General features: G+C 40.3%; 1 long non-coding RNA gene across 2 annotated transcripts in view; it reads right to left on the minus strand.

Moving 5' to 3' along the window:
- Positions 1-11,590, minus strand: part of LOC131364397 (uncharacterized) — a 172,263-nt gene that overhangs the window by 75,649 nt on the left and 85,024 nt on the right. Inside the window, exon 3 of one of the 2 annotated variants that reach the window (XR_009206462.1) lies at positions 9,112-10,089. The exons of the other annotated variant lie outside the window; for it this stretch is intronic. This is a non-coding gene — a long non-coding RNA (uncharacterized LOC131364397). Of the gene's footprint in view, positions 1-9,111; positions 10,090-11,590 lie in introns of those variants that run through there. 2 annotated transcript variants of the gene reach the window in all.

Raw genomic sequence — 11,590 nt, forward strand, 5'->3', positions numbered from 1 at the left:
CCATGTATTGGGGTTTCCTTTCCAGTCCAAAGGCAGGCTGATTGCTGTCTCTAAATTGTCTGCAGTGTGTGAATGGTGTGTGTGATTCTGTGGTCGTGTGTATTGTGTTGTGTCCTGTCCAGGGTGCCCTCCACCTTATGCCCCATGTCCCCTGAGATAGACTCCAGGATCCCTGTGACCCTGTGTAGAAAAAGCACGATAGTAATTGAATGGATGGATGGATGGATGGATAGATGAAAGCATGGATGGATGGATGAATGGATAGATGCATGGATGGACAGATGGATGGATAGATGAAAGCATAGATGGACGGACAGATGGACGGACGGATGGATAGATGAAAGCATAGATGGACGGACAGATGGACAGACGGATGGATAGATGAAACCATGGATGGATAGATGAAAGCATGGATGGATGGATGGATGAATTATCCCTGTCAGTAGTTTGGAATATGTCCTTGAAGACACAGTGTCTTTTAAAAATTGGACATTTTTTTTTTGCATACCAGCACAGATCTTGTCTTCAACATGGGCAGACATGAGAATGTTCGAACAAGGATTTTTTTAACCTGTAAAGCTTTTTACCTCTTTTGTCTACTTCTTTTCTTTATATCCCCATAACCCTGTGTAGGATGAAGAAGAAGTATGTTCTTTCAAGTTCATGTCTGTAAAGTTGTGTCATAAAAACACCCTGGATTTGCAAAATAAATAAATAAAATCCTTCTTTGCTGTCTGGCAAATTATTAAACATTTGTATTGATAAAAGTGCATTTGTACTACAGGCATATTAACACAATATGCTGGAATGCATTTGGTTGGTTTGATATGACACAAAGACACTAGCTGTAATGTTTTGGCCATGAGAATGAATCAAATAATGCGCCGCCACTTTAGCCTCCTCTCTCAACACACCGGAAAATTAGCATAAAAGCCTGGTAGGTTGTTTTGTCCTAACCTGGTGTAGGAGGAGTGTCGCGGTTCTCCGCTCTCAACGCTTTATTGTGTTGGTTGTTTATAAAAGTTGTAAAAGTCCGCTTACTCCGGTTTTATAGTCGTGTTTGTAATTATGGTCTGTCCTGTCTGAAAGAAGAGAGCTGTGGATCAGCCTGTAATGTGTGCATTACACTCATTAGAGCCTGAGACAAGCTTTAATGAGCATTACTCACTTTGTTTTACCATCCTGGATTTTCCAAAGCTTAGTTCTATTTTCCAGTTTTAAGGTATTTTTTAAGCCTCTACTGTACTGATAGTCATCCAGTCTGTAATATATTGAATGCATTTAGGGTTTTTTTGTTGTTGTTGAGCCCCATTTATGAGTCATACACAGTGATATATTACTTTCACCTTTCATAAACTAAATACAAGCAACAAGCTCTAAAACAGTAATAGTCTGTAGTGCGTGAGTGTGTGTGATTGTGTGTGCTCTGTAATGTAATGGGTTGGCACCCTGTCCCTGGAGTCCCAGAGGATAGACTCCAGGTTCAAGACATTGTCTGAAACAGCGTCCCCCTACTTCAACATATCCCTTTGTTTTCTCTCCTGCAACCAGTGATCAGTTAATAACCAACACCTAGTAGTATCTAAATATTTAAAAATTGTAAACAACTGGACAACACATGTCATATTTCATGATGCATTGGTTTACTGCCTGTAGAACAGAAAAATGCACAAAGATCTGAATGACCTGGACCTACATCACATCCCTCTGAACCCACACCTTCTCTTCTGGGACCCACTTCAATCCCCTCTGGACCCACATAATTCCCCTTTGGGACCACATCATTCCCCTCTGGACCCACATCATTCCCCTCTGGACCCACATCATTCCCCATCTGGATTCACAACACACACCTCAAAACCCACATCATACCCCTCTTGATCCACACCATTCATTTCTGGACCCATGTCACACCCCTCTGAACAAACATCATTACTTTCTGGACCCCCATCATTCCCCTCTAGACCCACATCATTCCCCTCTGGACAAACATCATTCCTTTCTGGACCCACATCATTCCCCTCTGGACAAACATCATTCCTTTCTGGTCCCACATTATTCCCCTCTGGACAAACATCATTCCTTTCTGGACCTACATCATTCCCTTCTGGACCCACATCAATCCCTTCTGCGACCCACATCATTTCCCTCTGGTACCATCATTATTCACCTCTGGACCAACATCAATAACCTCTGGGACCCACATCATTCCCTTCTGGACCAACATCACTTCTTTTCTGGACCCACCTCATTCCCCTCTATATCATCATCATTCCCCTCTGGGACCCGCATCATTCCTCTCTGGGACCCACATCATACCCCTCTGGACCCACATCATTCCCCTCTGGATCCCACATCATTCCTCTCTGGGACCCACATCATATGCCTCTGGACCCACATCATTCCTCTCTGTGACCTACATCATTCCCCTCTGGGATCCACATCATTCCTTTCTGGATCCTCAGAACCCAATTCACACCCCTCTTGACCCACACTGTTCCCTTCTGGACCCATGTCACACCCCTCTGGACCACATCATTCCCGTCTGGACCCACATCATTCCCCTCTAGACCCACATCATTCCCCTCTGGACCCACATCATTCCCCTTTGGGACTATCACCATTCCCCTCTGGACCAACATCATTTCCCTCTGGACCCACATCATTCCCCTCTGGACCCACATCATTCCCCTCTGGACCAACATCATTTCCCTCTGGGACCATTATCATTCACCTCTGGACCCACATAATTTCCCTCTGGGACCCACATCATTCCCCTCTGGGACCCACATCATTCCCCTCTGGACCCATATCATTCCCCTTTGGGACCATCACCATTCCCTTCAGGACCACATAATTTCTCTCTGGGACCATCCTCATTCACCTCTGGACCCACATAATTTCCCTCTGGGACCCACATCATTCCCCTCTGGACCCACATCATTCCCCTCTGGACCCACATCATTCCTTTCTGGACCCATGTCACTCCTTTCTGGATCCACAGCACACACCTCAGAACCCACGTCACACCCCTCTGGACCCACATCATTCCCTTCTGGACCCATGTCACACCCATCTGGACCACATCATTCCCTTATGGATGATTGTCTTACCCCTCTGTACCCACATCATATCCCTATCATTTTTTTTCTGTTCATATAGTAGTATATAGTACAGTATTAAATAATATAGTATTTTGCAACTTTGCTCACAGTGGACTCTGTATTGAAGTGCTTAAATGCTCCTAAATGCAATCCTAAAAAATGAAACTCAGTTTTATTTCACTCTTTAAAATGAAATAATATGAAGTTACATTTCATTATACAATCCTCTGATGTGCTAAAAGGCTCTAGAGTTCTCAAATAAGTTTTGTATATATGTGTGTGTAAATACTGTAACACAGCCGGCGCTTTTCATTTGAAAGCAACTCACTTTTCTCTGGAGCTTTGAGGTGTTTTCTAGCTTACAGCAGGGAATGTATGACTGAAAACTTGTGGGATTTAAAATGCTGGAAGAAGAAGAAGAAGAAGAAGAAGAAAGAAATGTTGTGCATGTCCCACTGGATACTCATTATGAGTTTCAGAAAATAATACATCTATTAAAAACAACAAGTAAAGCCCAGAAGATATAAACAACATAAACATGTGTGTGAAAATGCATGTGAGAGAGCAGCACGTGTCAGCTGAGTGTGACTACCTGTGTGTAATACACTGTGTGTGTGTGTGTGTGTGTGTGTGTGTATGAGTACAACCTCAGCTTGTGCTTGTGATTATGTCTGTCATAAACAGACATAATCTCTTCTGATTCTGACTCTGCTAATAATGATGGAACACACACACACACACACACACACACACAAACACACACACAATTTGAGCCTCGTCAGGCTTTGTGTTGCCTTTATACTATTCACCCATAACTATCTCCCTCTTACTGTATTTCTAATATGCATGTGTGTGTGTGTATGTGTGTGTGTGTGTGTGTTTGCGCGTGCCTCCCCCTACCTACCCACCACTTCCGCCGTGATACTCTGCTCTCAGTCTCTTTGTATTCATCTTTCAGAGAAACAGAATCTCCAGCATTTTCCATTTCCAATCCACCCACAAGTGTGTGTGTGTGTGTGTGTGTGAGAGAGAGAGAGAGAGATCTGTTTGAATGTCACTGCTTTAGGTGTACACACACATCTCCTCATTCTCATTATCTCATGATCCCATTTTTCGCTAAACGTATGTATGTCTGGCTTAGTGAATATGTTTTCATAAGGGTAGAAACTCTCTGAGCCAAACACACACACACAGACACTCACACAATAAGAGATGGAGAGAAAATGTGTAACCAGCTGGAGAAACAGAAAAGGAAATGAGTGGATAGACTTCTAATTATCCATCTCTATAAAGTTTAAAGTTAAGGGGGGGGGTGTGAATACCTATGCATAAGTATTCACCCCATCATGCCTCTGGACTTCATGTCACATATCTATCCAAAATGTCCCATGATATTAAAGTGGGACATTCAAATCAATATAGCTTGCAAAATAAGTATTTGCCCCCCTCGATCTGAAACCCCTAATTTAGTTCAGTTGTTGGTGAGAAATAGTATGAAATGAGATCTTGAGTCCTCACAGAATGTTAACATAAGAGTTAAGAGTTCTCAATCTCAGTTTGTGATACAATCAGTCTCAGTAAATCTTATTCTAAATGTCCTTATTGAAGAAAGATTGAGATTTTACTGTTCAAAAAGAATGATCTGATTGTGTCATGGTGTCATTTACATTTAGGGCATTTGGGAGACGCCTTGATCCAATGCCTTAACCACTAAGCTACCACTCTTGTCATGTCACAGGTGTCATGGATTCCTGCTTCCATGTGTACAGAGTTTGTTTTGGTTTTTTGCTCTAGTCATTAGTGTGCTATCTGATTGTGGTCACTTTTTTCGTGTTAGTTCCTGACCAGTTTGCTTATATGTGTCTCATTGCAAAAGCTTATCCGGCTTTATATCCAGACTGTTAGTCAGAACCTTTTAGCTCTATTAGTTTCTGTGTTTCTTGGTTCCTACACTTGCTTGAGATTCAGATTGTAATCGAAGAATATTACAGTTTATCTGTGTCTACCCATGCTATCACAATTATGATAACTGCACATATGATTTAATACACATACTACCTGCCACAGCCTTATTTACACCGATCAGGCATAACACCTGCCTAATATTGTGTTGGTCCCCCTTGTGTTGGGCCAAAACAGCCCTGACCCATCGAGGTATGGACTCCTCTAGATCCCTGAAGGTGTGCTGTGGTATCTGGCACCAAGATGCTAGCAGCAGATCCTTTAAGTCCTGTAAGCTGTGAGGTGGGGCTTCCACTAACATCTATCTATCTATCTATCTATCTATCTATCTATCTATCTATCTATCTATCTATCTATCTATCTATCTATCTATCTATCTATCTATCTATCTATCTATCTATCTATCTATCATCTCTACTAAAAATTCAGCACACTTTCATCCTGTCTCTAAAATGCATATTTATATTATGAATATAAACACAACCTAAACAGAGTTTCAGTTCTGAAAGAGCTGTGCCCATTAACGCTTGTTATTGTAATTGGCCTAATCTGCTGCATCATTAACAGTTGCTGCTTGTAAATGTACATTCTGTCTCTCCAACTTTCCAAATCCCATACTGGATGTCCGTTAAATGTCTTTTCATAATTCACTCAGCGACCTCTGAAACTCCAGACTGTGTGTCTGTCTCCCATAGCAACAGGCCACTTGTCCAGCTTGTAATGAAAGTGAGTGTAATTTCTCTGGCCATTTTATGGCCATTGACTTTAATTTAGTTTGAGTATATTAAGATTGCACTCCATCGATCTGCTTGTTCATTGTGTTTGGACTAATTATGTGAGCTGCTCAGTAGTTTCTGCTTCTTCACACCTGCATGGCTTAACAACCTGATCTGTGTCCTGCAAAGTGTAACCCTTTAATACAATGGTCAACAAATGAGAAATATATTACTGATGGATTAATTGTCTTAATATCTTATTATAATTTTATGTCATGCACATACTATACAGTATGCTTTTAGATAAGATTTATACATGGGTTTATTACAAAAAAACAAAATACTGTCCAAGATCAAGCTCAAAGGCAGGACATGGTTAAACAGAGATCCACAATGCCACCACACAACTGGGCAAATCCAAAGAGAATTCATGAACAAGGCAAAGGTCAACACAGACATGCCAATAACAGGAATAAAGCTTACACTAAGAGGAAAAGAGTTTGCAGGATCTGATTGACAGTGTTTTATACAGTCTGTAAACTGGAAGTGGTTATACTCAGAGGAGGGAGGCCCTCTGAAGGCATGGGTGGGTCGGTGGGTGTCTGGATAGATAGATAGATAGATAGATAGATAGATAGATAGATAGATAGATAGATAGATAGATAGATAGATAGATAGATAGATAGATAGATAGATAGATAGATAGATAGATAGATAGATAGATAGATGGTAAGATGGTTAGATGCATTATTGTTTGTGATAATGTGCAATAAATGCTTGTTAAGACCCTGTTAAGAACATTACTGAGCATAAATGAATCCCCTCCATTCACTGCTCCTTAGCATTACCTTTAGGTAGCATTAAGTGATCTGCAATTTAGCCCTTTAGAGAAAGTGAAGGTGAAAGCTGCTGGGCACTGTCGGGCTCCAGCGACACTGACCTCATATCAAAGCTGACCCTGTGCTCTGACCCCGACTTCCTGGGATATGTCAAGAAAAGCATTTCACTGTGTTGTTATGTATGTGTGAGAAATAAAGGCTTCTTCTTTAAGAGCTTATAAAATATGAATGTCACTAATACTACTTTCTGTTCTGACACAGTCGAAGCTGTAAAAGTACAAAAAAAGGTCAAGTAATAAGTCAACTTATGCTCCATGTCTGTGTCTTGCAGGGGCATGGCATGTGGATGTGGTAGCTTAGTGGATAAGATGATGGGTTACTGGTTGGAATCCCAGGTCCACCAAGCGGCCACTCCTTGGCCCCTGAGCAAGACCCTTTACTCTCACTTGTATAAAATTAGATAAAAATGTAAGTCGCTCTGGATAAGGGTGTTAGTGTGTGTATTAATTAGGAGGTTGTTGTCATCCTCAAAGTCCACGTAGGCGTTTCCTGATTAGCGTTTCCTGATTGATCAGAATGAACGTACTAGTTAAGTGTTATTATAGTGTATGTTTGTTGATCTTTTAGTCTGACTATAAACAGCAGACGTCATGTGACACTAACTAAAAGCTAAAGGTCCAAAATGGACAATTAGGACCTAAGAAGAGTCTCAATTAGTAGGAGAACCCAGAGGGAGCTTTCATAGACATGAGGAGAACATTTTAAACCCATGAAAGCTTATAACCCTAACCTGAGCTAATCAGGGCCGAACCTGGAGAACCTGGAAATGTGATAAAAATGGGAAAATGGTTTTACTTCAGTGTTTGATATTTAACATTTTAATGAAAAAACTATTTTCACTTGGAAAGTCATTTCTCATTTAATTAACAAAGCAGTGTTATAACAACACACAAGCGCTCAAGCTACATTAACACTTGAAAAATAAGATAATGGACATACTACGGTTTTGTATTTAAATTTTTTCCTTCCTGGATCTATTGCATGCTTATTTTGCTGGAGTTGTGATGTAGGTGGCTCTTTTCTTTCCACCTTTTCTTTCGTTTGATTAAAATAACGACAGTAGATATTTGGGACATGATTGTGTTTGTACACATGAGCATTAGAATAAAGTTCATGAGAAACCTGTGACCTCTGACCATCGGATCCCATTTCCAACAGGACACTTAATGGACACAAAAACAAAGGGAAAAAAAACCCAAACAGTTGTCTAGTTGTTGTTTAATTCTGCCTCTCAGTGTCTTTCTCTTCTTTTCTGTTTGTCTCTATTCATAGAAAGCTTTTAATACACTTGTGTAATGCATCTACTTTGCCCCCTTTTTGCTTCTCTTTGCTGTTTCTATTTTGGACTTCCTGTGTTTGTCACAGGCCTAATGGCCCTCAGTAAGACTGATACACAGGATGGAGGTAGTGTGTGGCCACAACAGAGCATCAGAATTGAATTATACTAAGAGAAACGCACCAAAAATTTAGCAACTAGCATGATTTTTTTTTTCTCATTCTTGAGGTCATTTCCTGTTTTTTTTTTTTCTTCTAATGTTGCATATGTGTCACAAAGAGTGTGTGCGCATGCTTTTCTATGCATCTTGTGTTCGTTTCTGGTGTACTTTATCATGGGTTATTTTTGTCTTTGGACAGATTAGTTTCACATGAAATCGATATTTCAGCGGAGAGAATGGAAAGGAAGAGGCTGCGCCTGCCTTAGATCTGTCTAGGAAAATAGAAAAGAGCTGAGATTAAAGAAAGAAGGTTATTAATTATTTATTACTGTCCGATATCTATTGAAATGGGATTTCGCAGGAAGAGGTCAGTAAACAGGTTCAATGCTATTTTCATGTCTATATCGAATATCTAAATATATAAGGGAGGGATATGGAATATCTGGATCTGTTTTGTATTCCAAATATTTCTATCCGTAGCAGTATTTGTGGCCTAAATGTGTGTTGTTATTGTTTTGTTGTTGTTTTCTTTTTCCCAGTACACCGGTGTTCCTTTCAGCTTGCGGACTGGACATGGGGCATTTTCAATCAGTTTAAATAAATGAATGATTTTCTGGCTGTGAGTCTGATATAAAATGAGTCAGGACTTGTTGGATAATCTTACACAGGATTTTTAGTGGTTGAAGATCAGAACACCTTCAGTTTTCAGATACTTATGAACAACCATTTGGGGCTTTTTTAGGACATTTCTATGAATATATTGCCGTTAGTAGGCTAGATAAAATAGATATACTTATGAAACACTACAAATTCTTAAAACACAAAGTGTCTACTTTCATATGAGCTTCATATTAAGCACCATTGTGAAGTGAGGCATGATAAAGACATTCAGTAGTCAAGTCAAGTAGCTTTTATTGTCATTTCAACCACATATAGCTGACGCAGTACATAGTGAAACACGGTGGCGGGCCGTGCATTTCACACCTTGGCCTTCACTGGTGTCCTTCCTGCATTAATCCACCTTTATACCATCATTTTGACTACACGGCAATAGATACTAATCAACCGTTAAATAGCAAAGTAAAAAAGAAATTAGGCTACAGTATTTCACACCTCACAAGGAATTTTATTACAGTCCACCCTGAAAATGGATTTGTAAGGATGTCTGCGACCAAATCGAATTCTTCTCCTCTGTCAGCCATTGTGAGTTCAAAAATATGCATTTTATTTAGTTTGTGCGATTCGCTGCCTCTGACTAGTCCAATTATCCAATCAAAGGATGTGAAATTGCTGATGTAATCGTACGCTAGATGGCCCCAGTGACACAACTCGAAATCTGATTGGTTAATGGAATAGTTTTATTGCCACTTATTTTAATCTCTGGGTGCCTGCTCTATTGATTCTGAAGGCCTTAAGGCAGATTTCTTTCACTCTGGCAACACATGATGTCATCCACTGGCTGAAATATGATTGGATAAATACTCTTATCATAAATATACACTACTGGAAGCAGCGCAACGAAGAGAAAAGCTATGAAATGTAGAGAATAGACTATTGGGAATAATTTAATACACATTCATGGAAAAATATATATAATATATTAAAATGCAAGTCAGTGATTCAGATCAGTGCTGTTTAGGCCAGCAGAGAAGGCCTTGCTTGCCATGATGGCCCATTACTGGTGAAATGAGACAACGTTTCTCCAGGACCCTGGTGCTACATAAACAACATACAATATATAATTGCAAACAGAAACAGCAACAACGCTTCTGAAGGCGGAGTCTCTCGACTTCAGGAGAGCACGCACTTTTGCAGTCATCCACAGCTTCTGGTTGGAGCGTGTGGTGATGGTCTTGAAGACGGCCACGTCAACGATGCACTTGCCGATGTCACTCCTCCAAGTTGATAGAGTCACCGTTGGTTACAGCCTCCCTGACCCTGTTCCAGTCAGTGCACTCAAAACTGTCCAATACTGAACAAGGACACAACAAAACAGCTGTTTTATGACCTCTGGGAAAAATAGTTAAGAATATAAACCCTATCGGGAGACACAGGGTGTGTGTAAGTGTGATTATGCTCTCTGATGGATTGGCACCCCATCCAGGGTGTCCTGCACCTCATCCCCTGGAGTTAACACTTTTTTTGCCATTTATTCGTCATTTCAATGTTGTGAGCTTCGCCTTTTATGGAGTTTTGTGGGCGTCACTAAATGCAAATTATCTATCCTGTGCACACTAGCTCATTAACAGCTGATGGAGAAAATAAACATATCTGATCCAAAGAGTAACCCTGACTTTCTGTATATGTTGCAGGAAAGTTTCATTCATTTTGCCTTGCACAAACATTTACACACAAGTCAACAAAGCTAAGCTATAACTGATGCCTAATAAAGTCTCTTATAATCTGCACTTAATATCTTTACTTATTTGTTCATTCATCTGGAATCCCTTTATCCTTGGAATGGATTTGGAGTTCATCCAGGATCACAAGGCCGAGGTCTGAATCCTAATACAACCTGGATGCCACTGATAAAGGATCTCAGGTTCACATTCACACCTAGGAGCAATCCTGAGCCCCACCAATCAACCAACCGGAATGTTTTAGGAGCTAGGAGTTAACTGGAGAAACCAGAGGAAACCCACCCTGTAAGCATTCGTTAAGTCGTTAAGCTTAAAGTCAAGCAGTAGCTTCATCTTTAACAATACTTTAAAATGTGTGATTCTGTACAAAAAACAGCCATACGGATGAACACATCATCTATTAATGGCTAAGGGATATATTTCACGGAGTTTCCTGTGAACGAGGCTACATCATTTCCTGTGAAAGATGATGACCTGCCCAGATGACGTGCTTCCAGTCAGGACCTTTTATTTATTTTACTGTCATAGTGTGATTACTGGTGTGAGAGAAAGCGATGCTGTCCGGCATGTTCAAGACAAAAGTCATCTTGTGTGTGTGTGTGTGTGTGTGTGTGTGTGTTGTACCAGTAACAGTGGGCGAGTGTTGTTCTTGTGGGCGTGTTCCTGTTAAGGGTGAAGAGGTTGTATCTCTCTATCTCTTCATCTCTCTCTCTCTCTCTCTTTCTCTTTTCTACACTTACTCACTCTCTCAGCTCTCACACTCATTCATTTTTGCGAGCAGAATTTTGATTGTGATTCTTGGAATTCTAAGCAAGCAGACAATCAAGAGTTATGAGATACTTGTACTGTACTTAAAAATGTGTGTGTGTGTGTGTGTGTGAATATGGTGAATATAAGTGATAAATATAGTTGTTTAATCCAGTTTAATCCAGTTAAGTGACTCTTAAACATTTATATGATGTACTGATTGGTTGTGTGTCCAGGTTATTTGTGTCGCATGCCATGTGTTGTAGTAGATGATGCTGTGCTGCGTCCTGACGTAAAGTGAAGTTGCTTTATTTACAATAACATTGTTCCAACAAGTGCTTTATTTCTCTTATAGCACAAATTTCA

This window comes from Hemibagrus wyckioides, linkage group LG14, assembly GCF_019097595.1.
Source record: "Hemibagrus wyckioides isolate EC202008001 linkage group LG14, SWU_Hwy_1.0, whole genome shotgun sequence".
Taxonomy (NCBI): Eukaryota; Metazoa; Chordata; class Actinopteri; order Siluriformes; family Bagridae; genus Hemibagrus; species Hemibagrus wyckioides.